At 55.0% G+C, this 15,832-nt stretch overlaps 2 long non-coding RNA genes across 10 annotated transcripts in view; one reads left to right on the top strand and one right to left on the bottom strand.

Moving 5' to 3' along the window:
* The window catches only part of LOC106978041 (uncharacterized), a 96,076-nt gene that overhangs the window by 36,016 nt on the left and 44,228 nt on the right, over nt 1-15,832 (top strand). The window lies entirely within an intron of this gene.
* On the bottom strand, nt 6,100-13,924 carry LOC113603378 (uncharacterized). 3 transcript variants are annotated; one of them, XR_008290374.1, is made up of 3 exons: nt 10,846-13,924; nt 8,792-10,351; nt 6,100-7,341 (listed from the first exon to the last, which is right to left on the bottom strand). It is a non-coding gene; the product is annotated as an uncharacterized LOC113603378 (long non-coding RNA). The 3 variants fall into 3 exon arrangements; XR_008290375.1 differs by having other exon boundaries at nt 8,792-10,272; XR_003424951.2 differs by lacking the exon at nt 10,846-13,924 and having other exon boundaries at nt 8,792-8,914; nt 10,140-10,640.

Raw genomic sequence — 15,832 nt, 5'->3', positions numbered from 1 at the left:
AAGGGACAGTGCTGTGCCCCAGGTGACAGTGGTCCCCGCTACCACCCCCAGGCCGGTGTGGGGAAGGCTGCCTGGCAGGAGCCGTGAATGCCGGCCGCCCCTTCATTGCCATCCTGAGCCCTGGGCCTGGGGCCTTGGGCAGTGTGTGCCCTGGGGACGGAGTGTGTGACAGTCAGCCTATGCAAAGGTCAGCATGGATTCACACCCCTGACCCCAGCCGTCCCGGATGGAGAGGCCAAGGCAAGCTGCTGATACAAAATCAAATTTATCCCAAGTTCACCAGCAGGACCTCAGATGATCTTTTTCCCTTTCTGCGCCCCATCCCTCGGCACCTCTCATTTTCTTTCCGCCACCTCTTTCCCTCTCCCCCCACCTTTCTCCTCTTCCTCCTCCTTCCTCCTCTCTCCTCTCTCTGTCCTGGCCCAGACCCCCACTTTCAACCTCCCTCAACACCTAACACTTTCAAAGAACTACTCCCCAGTCAGAATGCCCTCTCTTTTGACTTAACGTTTCCAGAGAAGGAGGGAGGGGAGGGAGGTGTGGAGTTAGTTGTTTAGTTAGTTGGGGCCCCAGCCACCCTGGGAACTGAGTCTAATGAACAGGGGCTCTCAGGGGCTCCCGCGGGTGGACAGGCTTCGCATTCCGTGAATGCCTGGGGTTCCTGGCCATCCGGAGCAATTGGCCCACCTGCCCGGCAGCCGGGACCGTCCAGGGAGGTGGTGGTCAGTCCTGAGGGTGACCGGCTGCTCTGGGTGTGCGCTGAGGGACAGGGGGTCGGCCAGAGCATCGGCACTGTTTCGGGTGACCGGTGAGGGACCAGGAAAGACAGGAACCAACGAGATGGGATTGGCGTGTGCTAGGCACTGGGCAAAGGGCTTTCACCTGCATGAATTCTCACGTTGGCCAGCCACAGCACTCACCATTATAGATCAGGAAAGCGATACAGGGAGGCCAGCTGAGAGCTCGTGTCTGTGGAGGGTCCTGTGAGGAGCAGGAAGCAAGTAGAGTGCAGGCCAGTAACCCTATGGGTTGGGTGCCTACCACGCGCCAGGCACGGGGCTGTTCTCAGGAGGACTGTTGTCGTCTCGTACGATTCCAGAAGGGAGTGGATGTGGCTGGTGGTCAAAAACCTGGGATGTCAGGGCTGGATGTCAGGCATCTTCTAGAAGCCCAAACGCTCCGTTGAACAGATGGGCCACTGAGTCCCGGAGGGAGGAGGTGGCTTCCCCAAGCGCAAGGGGGGTCTTCACCTTCTACCTCACTGCAGTATTTCTCCAGGACGTGTGTCCTGCTTCCAGTCTCCCCTGTGTCGAAGTTGATTTTTATTCCCCTCCTCAAACAATTAAGCTTTAATATACCAAAAACCTAAGGTTGAAAAAGAAGATTCCTCTCTGTGACACAAGCCATCAGCTACCTTCTGGGGTTTCCTCACTCCCTTCTTCTCGAAAGGGCTCAGGTTGGAAGTTGCAGAGGACCCAGCCATCAGGGGTGCTGGCCAAAGCCGCCACCCCGGAGCAGGTGATGGGGAGCCAGAAATGCTCCAGGAAGGGAGGGGAAGGGTGCTGAGGTTGTCTACAGGGGGTCGGGCAGGCATTGAGAGTTCTCTCTGGGGGTGTTGGTTTGGTGCTGACAGCACTGGAACATTCCTTTCCTCGCTGCTCCCTGAGGCACATCCCTGCACTGGTGGAATAAAGATTCCACGCCCGCCCCCTGCCCCCCAGGGACAATGGGTGCTCGAATCAACTGTAGCGCATGTAAATTCTTCCCAGAGAAGATCTCTAAGGGGTCCAGGAGCCTCGGCAATGCAATGGAATGTTTGGATGTTTTTTAATTGTTCTGGAAGTAGGATCCATAGAGTTCATTGGATTATTTATTTATGTCAATGTATTTATTTACATGTTTTTTAAATTTATTTTCGAGGGAGCGCACGGGGGGGGGGGAGGGGCAGAGAGAGAGAGGGAGACACAGAATCCGAAACAGGCTCCAGGCTCCCAGCCGTCAGCTCTAGAGCCCGACGCGGGGCTCGAACCCACGGACCGCAAGATCATGACCTGAGCCGAAGTTGGACGCTTAACCGACTGAGTCACCCAGGCACCTCTAGATTTATTTTTAAATGGCAAAAAGAAGGTGGATTTATTTGTATGCTTATTTTGTTATGAAATGTACATAAAGAAGAGTTGTGAAGTGTATTGCGTAACGTAAAGGATGATGAAACAAACACGGACCAATCATCCAGCTCGCGAAACAGGACACATTGTCACCGTCTCAGACACACCCGGGGGCCCCTCCCAGATCGCATCTCCCCCCAGATCGCATCTCCCTCCTTCCCCTCACGACGACTACTCTCCTGAGTTCTTAAAAATTTATCATCTCCTCGCTTTCTTTATAGTTTTCCCACCTATGAACTCATTCCTAAACGACGTATTGTTTGGGCTATGCCCATTTTTGAACTTTTATTTTTTTATTTTTTTTTTCAACGTTTATTTATTTTTGGGACAGAGAGAGACAGAGCATGAACGGGGGAGGGGCAGAGAGAGAGGGAGACACAGAATCGGAAACAGGCTCCAGGCTCCGAGCCATCAGCCCAGAGCCTGACGCGGGGCTCGAACTCACGGACCGTGAGATCGTGACCTGGCTGAAGTCGGACGCTTAACCGACTGCGCCACGCAGGCGCCCCGATTTTTGAACTTTTAAACTGCAAAAGTTTATACTATACAAGGATTTATACTAGAAATACGCAGACTTGCTTTTCGAGCGCCACATTCCGTTGTTTCTGAGACCCATCCCTGTCGATGTGTGAACCTGAGGTCCGTTCCTTTTCTCTGCTCCATAGTCTGCCTTTAAGTAGCTCAACCACAGCGCGGCAGGCCCTGGACATTCGGGGTGTTTCCAGGATCTGAGACTCACGGACGGCGTTCTATAGACATTCTCTTATACGTGTGTAAGGGTCTCTCTGGGGAAAACAACCAACGGGGTTGGGTTGGGCCGGTCGGCTGGGTCACGGGTATGTGCATATCAGCTTTAGCCAAACCATCTCAAGAGTGTTCCCACCAATTTACATGCCCATCGGCCGTGAAGGAAGGAGAGTTCCAGTCTCCCTGCACCCCGCAGGTGCTGATGTTGTCAGGCATTTTTGGTTTTGTCAATCTGGCGAGTGTTTGGGGTGGGGGAGGGGTTGGTAATGTTATTTAATTTGCATTTCTTTAGCGTTTCATAAGACTGAGCACTTTTTACACATCCCTTGGCCACTGGGTTTCCTCCCTGTAGAGGACAGCTCCGATCTATCACCCACTTTTCTACTGAGTTGTAGGTTTGGTTATTGATTGATCCGTACAAGGTTTTTTGTTTGTTTCGCTTTTACATTCTAGACATCAATCCTTTGCCGTTATATGAATTGCAAATACCTTCTCACACCATGGTTTTTCTTTTGATTTGCGTTACCGTGTTTCCAAAGGGTCTATGACCCCAGAAAAGATTGATAACCACTTACATTAAGGTTCTGTAAACAGGAGGCCTGTGAGCTAGAAAACCTCATACTTTTGTTAAGCCGAGTGGCATTACAGTGAATTGAACTGGAAATCAAAAATGTTGCCTTAGGGGCACCTGGGAGGCTCAGTCGGTTGGGTGTCCCGCTTCGGCTCAGGTCACGATCTCGCGGTTCGTGGGTTGAAGCCCCGCGTCGGGCTCTGTGCTGACAGCTCAGAGCCTGGAGCCTGCTTCGGATTCTGTGTCTCCCTCTCTCTCTGCCCCTCCCCTACTCACGTTCTGTCCCTCTCTCTCAAAAATAAATAAACGTTAAAAAAAAGTGTCACGGGAGCGCCTGGGTGGCTCAGTCGGTTAAGCGTCCGACTTCAGCTAGGTCACGATCTCGCGGTCCGGGAGTTCGAGCCCCGCGTCGGGCTCTGGGCTGTATGGCTCAGAGCCTGGAGCCTGCTTCCGATTCTGTGTCTCCCTCTCTCTCTGCCCCTCCCCCATTCATGCTCTGTCTCTCTCTGTCTCAAAAATAAATAAATGTTAAAAAAAAAATTAAAAAAAAAAAAAAAGAAAAAAAGTGTCACCTTAAAAGTCAAGATTCTAGCTTCTTTTGAAATACCAGACTAGCCGGGCCTGTGGCTCCTGCATGGTGGGGGCCGCGAGTGGACACAGGGCCGGTGCTGTCCCTGTCACCCGAGTCCCTATGGCTTCCCAGACGCCGAGGGTCCACTGCCACTTATCACCCTCGGGCGGCTTGGAGATTCCCTTCCACTGGCCTTTTCCAGTTGCGTATGTCATTTGTGGGCCTTCTCATGTGGTCGGCTCGCTGTCCCTCTGCACCCATCACCTGACACTACTCCATCTACTCCCGTGGCTGTCATTTCTGCTGTCACGTGGATGCGTCTGGTAGGACCACGACTTAGAACTGATCTCCGTCCTGAGTCCTAGACAAGACCTCATCTACGGAGCTGGTTTGATCAAGGCCTTTCCATAAGGACCTGGCTCCTTAAGGAGCGCGGAGAGGGAAGAAGGGCCCCAGAATCAGGTGCCATCGTCTGTTTGGGAGGACTGGTGGTGACCAATCAGACCGAGCCCATCGCCTTGATCCCCAGAAGAAGGAGAAGAGAGGGCTGTGGCAGAGATACCTGGTTTCCTGTTTATCTGGGGACACCTCGATTCATATCGCATTTATATCCATTAGCGTGCTGAGCCTCGAAGGCCCAGACTCTGGGTGTCTGAGATAGAATGAAGTTATACAACCTGCTCCAGCTGGCTTTACACCCAATCTGGGAGGTTCGACAGGCCTGCAGCCAAGGGGCTCTTGAGCACGGCTCATTTCTTGCACACTTACTCTGTACCAGCTGCTGTGCTGGGAGCTTTATGTGCAGCCTTATCGTCGCATCGACACAATTCCACGTGGTGTAGCAGCCCAGTCCTCATTTTCAGATGCAGAGATGGAAACCGTCAGGTGACCTAGCATCACAGAATACCGTAGGGGTTCCCCACTCAGGCGTTGGGAGTTCGACCTGTCTGGGTCCCAGCCCTGGCCCCGTTGTCTGGGTGTTCCCGGACAAATTACTGTTCCGGAGCCTCGACTTCCCCGCCGATCAAATGGGAATAATAACACACTTACGGCTCAAGGTTTGTGTGAGAAGCCGGTGAACGGTGTCGTGGAACATTTGGCACGGGACTCCCACAGAACAGGGATGAGAAGGAGCTGGGGTGCAAAGTCTAGTTCTCGCATCCCTGCCTTTCACCGTACCTTCTGCGAAAGCCCCCGCTCTCCCGTTCGCCACAGTCACAAAATGCCCGTTTCCTGCCCTGAACTGCCGACCCCTCCTCCCCACCCTTCTTCAGAGTCCTACTGTCCTGTCTAGGACACACAGACAGCTGTGGCTGGGCGGGCCCTGTGTCCATTCTGTGGGGCTGTGGGCTGGGGGAGGTTCTTTGGGGGAGCAGGGGGTGGATTTTTCTCCTGGGGTTAGTCCCTGCCCATCTTCACTGGGGAAAAACCGGGCGGGGCAGAAACATTCCAATTTCTCTTGGCATTTTCCGTTACCGTTTCCCTTCTCTCTCTGAGTGGCTATCCCATCAACCCCAGGCCATCAGCGAAGACGTGGATGGCCGCGTTCCCACGACCAGTCGGAGCATATAGGACCTGAGCTACAGGCCTGCGGCACGACGTGGAACTTGCTGTGTCGTCCTGGACAGATCTAGAAACTGGTCGTAGCAAAGCCCTTTCTGGCCTTTCCCCATTTGCTCTGAAGTCTGACCGGCCCACTGAGGTTGGCTGCGTTGATTTCAGCCCCCTGCGCCTCCCTCTTGAGTTGCACCTTCTACAGAAGCCTTCCCCGCCTCCCCAGAACAGTGTGGGAATGAAGAGTGGGCCTTAGGGGTCCGGCCGCCTGGGCTTGAACCCTAGTTCTGCCCCTCACTGGCTGTGTGTCCTGGGGAAAGTTACGGAACTTCTCTGTGTTTATGTCCTTATCTTAGGACGTCCTTATCTCAGGACAGAGCCCTGTGCAGGGCGGGCATTCTGTCTTGGCTGTCACTCTCGTCGGAGTCAGGCTTGTGCAAGAAGCATAGGCTTTCCCTGGGTCCTTCCACTAGCTTGCCCTGTGACTCTAGGTGTCTCTTGTAATCTCGCCAAGCCTGGTCTGGGTTGCCCCCCGGGAGAGCGGTTGCAGGACCCGCTTCGGGGGCATGAGATCCGTGTGTCTCACAGGCCTCGTGCTCAGAAGGGCCTCCTGCTTGGCTATTCTCCACTATTGCCCTCCTGAAATGCCCAATAACTTTTAAGCCTTTAGCACCAGGTCCTGCAAATCATGGCTTGCGTTTCTCTCTCCTGTCTTGTGCCTCACCTTGGCTGGACTGGGCAGCAAGGCCCGTGGCTGGTCCGACAGGGGCCACCATGCACAGAATTCTGGAGGCTCCTGCTGGCTGTCACTCCCCAGCAGTGGCTGATTCACCAGGCTCTGGGCCTCCACGGGCACAAGGGCCACTGTCCCCCGCCAGGTGACATGTGAGCTGTTTTCAGTGGAAACTTTTCAGCTTGGGATTCTGACCTCGGAGTGGGTTGATTTAGGCTATCTGCCGCCGTGGAACTGACCATAAATTTTCTGTGTATTAGGTGATTTCAAGGAAAAAAAATCAATTTTAATAGCAGCGATCAAAACTGTAGAAACCCACAACTGCCATCATGGTGCTGCTTTACATCTGGGTTTCCAGGGCAGGAAGGCAGAAAGCCAGAGGGCCCCCAGCGCCCTGCTGGGGCAGGGGTGGGGGCGCGAGGGGGAGGGGTCGGGGGAGGGGACCCATCAGACTGGACCAAAGCCTCCTTGATAGTGGCTCTCCAGACGTAACATTTTGTGTTACCGCTGGTTAATCTTTAAGCCGGAATGTATTCTTTATTCAATGATAATTATGAATTGTTTCATAGCTAATTCATTCTCATGATTGAAACCCCAAAACCACAAAAGGATAGAGGGAGAAAAGTCTCCCTCCTGCCCTCCTTCCTGGAGGCAGCCCGTGTTCTCCGGGCTCTTGTGTGCTTCCAAGAGAGTTTATTTGTATTCGAGAAAAAAAAAATATGTATTTATACTCCTATATTTCACCCAGTTTAATACAAATGGTCAGATACAATGTCCACGGTCTGCACCTTGCTTTTTTGTGATGTATCTTGGAGACAGTTCATTCACTCAAGCTGAGTTTCTTTGTTCTTTTATATGGCTGCACGGTGGTCTGTTTAAAGAGCCCTACCTTTATTTAACCGGTCTCCCTGGTTATGATGGATGGCAGGCTGTTTCCATTCTTTAGAGCTGTGTGTCTTGAACAAATTCTGTTCCCCCCTCAGCTCACCGCTGACACCTGTTTAAGGGGCAAATGGCGCCGTTCCCTTCGTCGAGCCTTCCTTACACGCTGCCTGTTACAGCTCCAGCCGATTTCCAGGCGCGCTCCCTGGAGACACGGGCCCTCCTCTGTACCCTTCCTTTCCCTCTCCCAGCAACCTCCAGGAGTCCACGCTGAACCTCCATGTTCTACCCTCACCTCTCAGACACCCCTCTTTCCCTCCCCACCGCCACCTCCCGAGACCCAGGCTTCACTGTGTTGGGCTTGGACCGTTGCAGTACGTCTCCCTCCCGCTGATGGAAACCGCATCAGGTCACTCTCCCCCCCCTTCCATGGGCGGATGCCCAGGAGATAAACCCCCAGCCCCCCCCCCCCCCCACCTCCTGCCGTCGTCTCCCATGCGTTATCCCACAACCACACTCCGAGCTCTTTCCGGTCTCCGATTATATGCACGTACTGTGCCTTCTGCCTATGACACCATACCCACGTCAGTACTTTCCTTCACCTTCCCGACACCCACTCCCTTGAAACCTCAGCTTCTAGGGCGCTCTTCCCCAGAGAGGCCTGCTCTGAGGTCCCACCGACAAGCAGTCGTCCACGCAAGGTGGCCGCACGGCACCCTGTTCATTTCCTCACCTCATCCGTCCCTGTACGTAATGATACATTTGCGGTGTGTGCGTTTGGTTAGGGTCTGGTCCCCCCGCTATCATGTGATCTGTCTGCGGGCAGGGATGTGTGTCTTGTTCACAACTTTGTCTCTTGTCCTTAGTGTGGGACCTCAGCAGTGTTCGTCAAATGAATGCATGGTTCTGAGCCCTCCGTCTTTGCCAGCCCTGCACTCAGCATTGGACCCCCCAAGTTTCCTAAACCAGAGGGGTGTGCACCTTCCTGGTAATATGACCCGATGAGGAAGGGCTAACTCTGCCACAGAGGAAGCCTGGAGGGATGAGGACCATTCCACGGGTGACGGAGAAGGGAAAGGGCTTTCAGGCAGAGGGTATAGCCTGAGCAAAGGTGCAGAGACATTAACGCTCACAGCCCGTCCGGGGAGAGGGTGTCTCCCAGCAGGGACACAGGTATGTGGTGAGAGGGGACAAGGCAAGCTAGGAAATTTCCCTGAGGTCCTGCCGTGGTGGGTCAAGGAGTTTGAATATTTTTGTTGTGTTTTATTTCTTTGCATCCCTAGCCCTTCTCTTGTGCTGGACAATACGGTGGGCGTGTAACGAAAAATCCCGGATGTAAACTGGTCACCCACGGTGTTACCTCTGTTTTACAAAAGGGGAGACCAATGGTCCCAGATTCCAAAGCGACTCGCCTTGCACCTGCTTACTCTCCTCGGTCGTATTTATTGGAAGCTCCTTGTATTCGTGAGGGGAACCCACGTTGCCGTAACAAAGAGACTTTCATCCCCTCCCCCCGCCCCCACCCCACCGCCCAAATCTGGTAACGTAAAGAACAAAGACCTTACCTTTGGGTGAGTGGATCCTGTCACTCAGTCGTTTGGTGACTCAGGTTCTTCCCATCTCGTTTCTCCACCATTCCCTCGGGTGTTGTAAACGTCTACGGGGTGAAGCTGGGTCTCAGCCATGTCCTGTTTGTAGACGGAAGGGAGGTGACAAGAGATCGAGGAGGAAACGTGCCCGCTGTCTCAGAGGCTCCGTCTCAGATGGAGCACGCACCACTTTTGCTGACATAAAGTGCAAGGCAAGAACTCTGCCAACTGCAAAAAAGGCCAGGAAGTGTAGTCTAGCTGGGCGGCTGGGTGCCCACCTACAATCCCACTACTCGGGAGGAAGACGACAATGTGTCTGGTGGACGATTAGCCGAGGAACCTGCCATAGCAGACCCCAGGTCACCAGGAGCAGGTGGCTGGAGGCTTGGCTGGTGGGTGACGCCAGGTCCCTGTGCTCTCGTCACTCAGGGCATAGAGCCATGAGCTTTGCCCCTGCCTCCTGCCGGGGAGAGGACCTTGGGGTTCCCCTGGCTGTGTCTGCCCATTTCTCTGCACGGTACTCTCAGTGGTCTGACCCGGCCTCAGCCCCTCTGCTATCTTTCATTCTTGGCTGGCAATGGCTCTGAGCCAGACCTAGACCTTGGCCTTGCTACTCAGTAAAGAGACGTGCTCGGCAAGTTAAGCATCAGGGTCCATAGTCTAATGGTTCGTTGGGACTATGTGACAGGAGAAACACTTTTAAACACTTAGAAGCAAATTCTGAAATACAAGCCATTAATTACAAATCATTATTATCCGGTGATTAACATGGGCCCCAGCTATGGACTGGAATGTTTGCGTCCCCCCGACCAAATTTATAAACTGCATCTTAAGGCCCGCGATGGTGGGATTAGGAGGTGGGGCCTTTGGGAGATGATTCGGTCGTTAGGGGAGCCCTTGTGAATGAGATTAGTGCCCTTGTTATAAAGGAGGCAGGAAAGATCCCTGGCCCTTCCCCCACTGGTGGTTGAAGCTAGAAAGCACCGGTCCATGAACCAGAGGCAGGCAGGCCCTCACCAGACACTGAATCTGCTGGTGCCTCGAGCTTGGACCTCCAGAACTGAGAGAAATATATTTCTGTTATTTATAAGCCATTCAGGCTACGGGATACTGTCACAACAGCCCGAGTGGGCTAAGACCAGTCCCCCAAAGACTTTCTTGCTAATATTGTAGTAGCCAAATAGGGGTCACTGTACGCACCCCAAAGTGATAAACTTGCGTTCGAAAGTTCTGTAATATAAGTCCAAATGGACTTTGATCGCCAATAGTATAAAACCTCATTGATATTAAAATTAGCAATAGCTAATATTTATTGAGCACTTACCGCATCTGGCGCTCTGTAGCACCTTGTATAGCGTCGTCTCTCATTTACTCATTACCACGCCTGAATGGAGCACTGTCATTAGCCCCGTTTTCAGACAAAGGTGCGGGGAGTTCGAGTGGTCACCTGACCAAGGCTGCGTAATCGGCACAGAGCAAAGCTAAGGTTTGATTGCAGCTCACCTCCAGAACCTTGGCTCCTAAGAAGCTGCTAGCCTAAGGATCACGGAAGTAACTTTCCCTGAAGACCTACAAGGTGCTACCCAGCTTCTTGAACCTGGTGGCGCCCCTGGTCTGTCTCTCTCCCCATTTCAGCTGAAGAGATGGAGATACGGGAGGTCAAGTACACGCAGCTAGGGAGTTCTCTTGTTGGCCTCCCTCCCCTGCAGAGAACAGACGTTATGTGTGCCCTTGGTGGGGGGCTGGGAGGGGGGTGACCCTCCTACATGGGCAACCCTTGGGATGCTCCACATTGCTGGGAAGGGAAACCTTGGCTCCTCTCCCCCTGAGATGGCCAGCAAATCTCCCCTCCGGCTCCTCTCCACGTCCACAACCACCTGCCTTGTCCTTCCCGCCTCCTCTTGTGGATCCAAGGGCTGAAGATTTCCTCCTCATCCTCTCCCTCCCACCCCTCCCCTTGCCCCTCCCACTCCAGCCTCTTCAAACAGCCCCCCATCTTTCTGAAATGTTAGCAAACCAGGTAACGTCACCTTCTGCCTAGAACCTTCTCACGTGCCCAGTACCCTCGCAGTAAAGCCGCTGCTGGGCACCGGAGACTCTGCATGACCTGGCTTTGCCTCCGTTCCAGGCTGTTCCCATCTCCTCCGCTGTCACCCCCCTCCCCAGACCCACGGCTGCTCCGCCGGCTGCAAATAAAAAGGGGGCGGGTGGAGCAAGGGCCTGCGAACAAATCAACTTGGAAAATTCCGTGTTCTCTATGCATTCTTGGAAATCAGCCCGGTCTTCCCCAGATTTCTTTGATCGTGGCCGAAGGAATGTCCTGCACATCAGCTCCTTTGAGTCTGCTCCTGCGTCTGGATGGGCTCCCTTCCGTGCCCTGTACTTGCCCGCCTCCACACCTTTGCCCCTGCTCCCTTCGCCCACCACACCCCTGCCCAGAACACCCTCTCTGACCCCCCTCCCCCCAGGGAAACGTTTCAAGGTCCAACTCAAAAGCCGTATTCCCCACGAACCTTCCTGATTTCACTCCACTTGCGTTCCTCAACCTGTAGCGTTAGCCTGGGCCTCTCCCTGACCTTGAATTGTAAAGCCAGCCAGGATGTAGGGTCACCTGTGGTCTGACTTTGACTCCTCCCTGAACTATGAGTTTTTTAAGGCAAGGGACTGATGCTTAGCGTCCTTTCGTATCTCATATGGGGCCTGGCACGTTACAGGTGCTCTGCAAACATTCCTTGAGCAAGAACTGAGAAAGGAGACGCAAGGTGTGAAGAGCAAAGACCCTGCCCAGCCCCAGCTCTGGTTCCCACGGCAACCACCAGGGAGGGACACCAGGGAGGCTCTGAGGCCCCGGGGTCACCTGGCCTGACTCTGGGCATGGCGGACAGACCGAGAGGCTTCCCTGGCAGCTCAGGAGCAGGTGACGAGGACTCCAGTGCCGTCATGACAGGCTCTACGTGTCCAGTCTGGGTGTCCTTGGAGAAACGTGTCATCTGTCATCTGCAGATTGGCAGCAACGGAAGGACCCAGGGTAAGACTGCCTCACTTATAGCAGGTTGTATCCATCCTTTCCTGAGTCCAGAAATTGCACAGATTTGGGCCAGGACCCAAAGGAACATATTCTGGGGGCCACGGGGATGTGCCAGAACCAGGTCCCAAGCCCTGGGGCTCGCGTGGCCAGGCGGGCAGTGGGAATGACAGAAGTAGGCAGGGCAGTTCGAGCTCCTCTGGGAGAGCCCGGCCCTGCCTGGAGGGGGCGCCCTGCTCAGTGCCAGCCTGTGGAACCAACAGAGAATAGGCACCCGGGAAAGCCAGACCTTCTGATTTGTATGTGGATCTCCTGATTTAAAAAAAAAAAACTGCTTTGGGGCACCTGGGTGGCTCAGTTGGTTAGACGTCCAACATTGGCTCAGGTCATGATTTTGCGGTTCGTGAGTTCAAGCTTCACGTCGGGCTCTGTGCTGACAGCTCAGAGCCTGGAGCCTGCTTCGGATTCTGTGTCTCCCCCTCTCTCTGTCCCTCCCCTGCTCATGCTCTGACTCTCTCTCTCTCTCTCTCTCTCTCAAAAATAAATAAACATTAAAAATGTTTTTAAAAACATAAACATAGTATAATTATATACTATGTAAGAGTGTCCGACTTCCGCTCAGGTCATGATCTCGTGGTCTGTGGGTTTGAGCCCCGCGTCGGGCTCTGTGCTGACGGCTCGGAGCCTGGAGCCCGCTTCCCGTTCTGTGTCTCCCGCTCTCTCTGCCCCTCCCCCGCCGCTCACAAATAAATACACATTTAAAACAGTTAAAACACTGGCTCAGAAACGCTAACATAGGTGAAAGCCGCGTATCAGTCCTGGGTTCAGCAAACGGTGCCGAATGTCAGCAGCACGTACCTGGGTTTTGTTCTAACGAGCACGTCAGAGTTGGGGCTCACGTTGGAAGTGGATGTCAGACGTGCCCAGTAGCCACATATTCTACCCGAGGGGCTCTGAGCAGAGAGCCACGCGGCGGGTGCTGTGATGTGACACAAATATCTCGGTCCTGTGTCCACTCACATGTTGGTGTCAGCAGCCCGCCCTGCTGACCTGCCCGGCTCCAGCCCCTCCCCTGGCACGCTGCACCTGCCTGGCAGGGAAGGGTCGCGTTCTTTCTCTCAGAGCCCGGTGGCCCCACGGAAGCCTTTCCGCCCGCAGCCAATGGGTTGGGGACGCACGTATGTCCTAGCCCAGGCGTAGAGGTGTGCGGCTCTAAGTCAGGGGCCGTGGCACCCACTGCCCGAGTCCCTGCCCACCAAGACCCCCTCCCACACTCAGCCCCACTCCCTGGAGAAGACACCTGTCACAGTCTTCTTCTCCAGCGGGCAGAGGCGGGGCCGAGAGAGGCCTGCTGCTATTACGCGCATGACCCTTCACCAGGTGGTGTGGGGTGCGGGAGGGAGGCGACGTGGCTGCTGTGTGGTCCCCCTCTGTCATTTGTGTCCTCCTCTCCTGGTGGCAGGCACGGCTCCCAACCGACCTTGGAACTGAGTGGACTGGGTGACGTGTCCCCTCCCCCTGACCACCCTGCCCCCGCCTCCATGCTCGGAGAGAGAGAGGGAGAGAGAGGGGAGAGAGACAGACAGACACAGAGACAGCGCCCGGGGTCATGGAAAATAGAGGGGCCCCGGCCCGGCCACTTACTAGCTGTGTGAGCACGAGCCAAGCGTACAACATCTCTGTGCCTCAGTTGCCTTCTCTGCAAAATGAGGGGGGGGGCCTGGGAGGGGGAGAGGAACTCACATCTGTGGGCGCAGCAAGGCGGGCGTAGGGCAGGCCCCGTGAGTGCCCCCTCCTGCCCTTCCTGGTCCGATGCCCTTGCAGGGAGTGGTCCACAGGTCAGCACTCCAGGGAGGGGAGAGTGGGGGGGAGTGTGGAGAAGCCGGGTCTCCTCCCTGTCACCCCCCCGTCTTTCCCTCCCCCCTCTCATTGCTCCCCAGGGCAATGGAATGTTCCCGTTTCTCAGAAGGGACAAGGGCACAAGGAGCCCCCGTTGCTGACCTGCGCCTACAGGGCACACTCGGGTGGACGGGTCTCCGGCAGGCCACCGCTCTCGCGTGCCATCAGCCGCCTCCTCCCCCCCCCCCCCCACCCCATCCCTCCGTCTTCCCCACCTTTAGGCTCAGACTAGCTGTGTCCTCACCTGGTCGCCTTTACCCCGAACCTACCAAGGTTCAAGCTTCCACCTGCGACAATAAATACTCCCAGACGAATCGGCCCCGCTTCTGCCAGCGGGGTGTGCCGGACCCGTTCCGTGGCCTGTCTGAACCTCATTCATCTTTAAGCTGAGAATCATACCCCTCGCAGGGCTGGTACAGGTTGAAGCGAAATGCTTGTTCTTCACCCCCATACATGTTTCCTCTCCGTGCAAAGCCACTTCAGAGCCTCCAGACCTCACCGGGACATCAGACCTGCTTCCTCCTGCGGGGATGGTGGCCTCACTGGTGGTCCAGCCCTGGTAGCAGACTGTCCGGCCCTTAGGGAATAGTCTCGCCCTTCCCGCAGCTCTAGCCACTGTTACCAGGCCCAGGAGGGACAGGATTTCATTGATTTTCTCACCCACACCCTACGCCCTCCCTGCCCTTTCTCTCCACGGGGAACCCACTGTGTCACAGAGAGAGCGAGAGAGAGAGAGAGAGAGAGAGAGAGAGAGAGAGCACGCACGTACCAGATGTTCAAGTCGTGTTCCCTTCTTACACATTCAGCCCGTTGGGGTGTTTGATCTCTGGCTTAACAAGTTCGGCCATCTTTCTTAAGAGAATAAAAGAGATTCAGACAGAGAAAGAGGGAAGGAGACAAAGAATGAGCGAGACAATGAGATACAATGAGCCAGACTCAAAGGAAGGTAGAGGAAGACAAAGCCAAAGCCGGAGCAGAGAGGGAGAGACAGACAGGCAAGACCTTCTCTTGGAACCCCCCCTCTCGCCTCCCCTGGGGTTCTCGCCCCTGCTCAACCCTGCCTCCCCGGCCCCAGCCCCAGCCTCAAAGCCACCATATCAACTCTGAGTGATCACGCCCTCCCGTGGAGGTGACAGCCTCTCGCTCTGCGTGACAGGGCATCTGCTTAAGACTCAAGAGCCTCTGACAGGAGATGGGATGAGGAGCCCCCCGGGGTGCAGAGGGCCTGCTGGCAGGGGACAAATCGGCTGCCGGTGGGGAGCCCAGAACCCCCCCCCGCCTCCCGAACTCCTGGGTCTGAGCGGCCTTGCAGAGGCGCCCAGGGAGCCGGCCGCTGAGGCCCTCGCTGAGCATTAACTCTGCATTTATTTCCTGCTCTGCCTCTCCCTTCCCCCCTTCCCCCCTTCCCCCCTTCCCGCTCCCCTCCTTTGTCTCTGGGTCTTCGATTTCCTATTTGAGAACAGTTCCAGCCCGTGCCCCTGCTGAAATCCCAGCCTCTGTAACCAGCGAAGGCTGTTTGGAGCCTGTGAGTCAGAGACCAGCGCTGGTTTTTATTAAAGGCAGAAAGAAAATAATCTGATTTTACAAAAGCAAAGCACCTCCTTATAAGCCAAGGCGGCCGTGAGACATCTAACCGCCTGTGATATTTTAAACCATGCATGCGTGCACAATAGCCCCCAACCCCTTCCCGGCCTCTGGTGGGAGCGTCAAACCTGCGTGGGTTTTATTATTATTATTTTTTTCTGGCTAAATGTTTTTAGGTCACTTCCATCCACCCCCACTGCGCGCTCCTATGCAGGAAACGCCATGAATTCCATTCCAGCCCCGGAACCTCCACAATTAATGGGATCACTGGAAATGCACCAGGAAGGATGCTGGGGGCGAGGGGGTCTTTGTCTCCTTGGTCTCCGGGCGGAGAAGCTTCTCGCCAGATGAGAAGCGGAGCCCCTCCAGGCCCTGCGGCCCTCCGGCTGCAGACGCTGATCCCGGGTCCCCGGGGAGCCCACCTGGGGCGGGCAGCCCGGACCCTCTTTCTGCTCTGCCCCACCACCCTCTGGAGCTGTCTCTTTCTAGAATTCTCTTCTCGTCCAGTC

This window comes from Acinonyx jubatus, chromosome D1, assembly GCF_027475565.1.
Source record: "Acinonyx jubatus isolate Ajub_Pintada_27869175 chromosome D1, VMU_Ajub_asm_v1.0, whole genome shotgun sequence".
In the NCBI taxonomy this organism is placed as follows: Eukaryota; Metazoa; Chordata; class Mammalia; order Carnivora; family Felidae; genus Acinonyx; species Acinonyx jubatus.
Note: the sequence above shows the minus strand (reverse complement) of the source record. Positions and strands in the feature narration are given on the sequence as shown.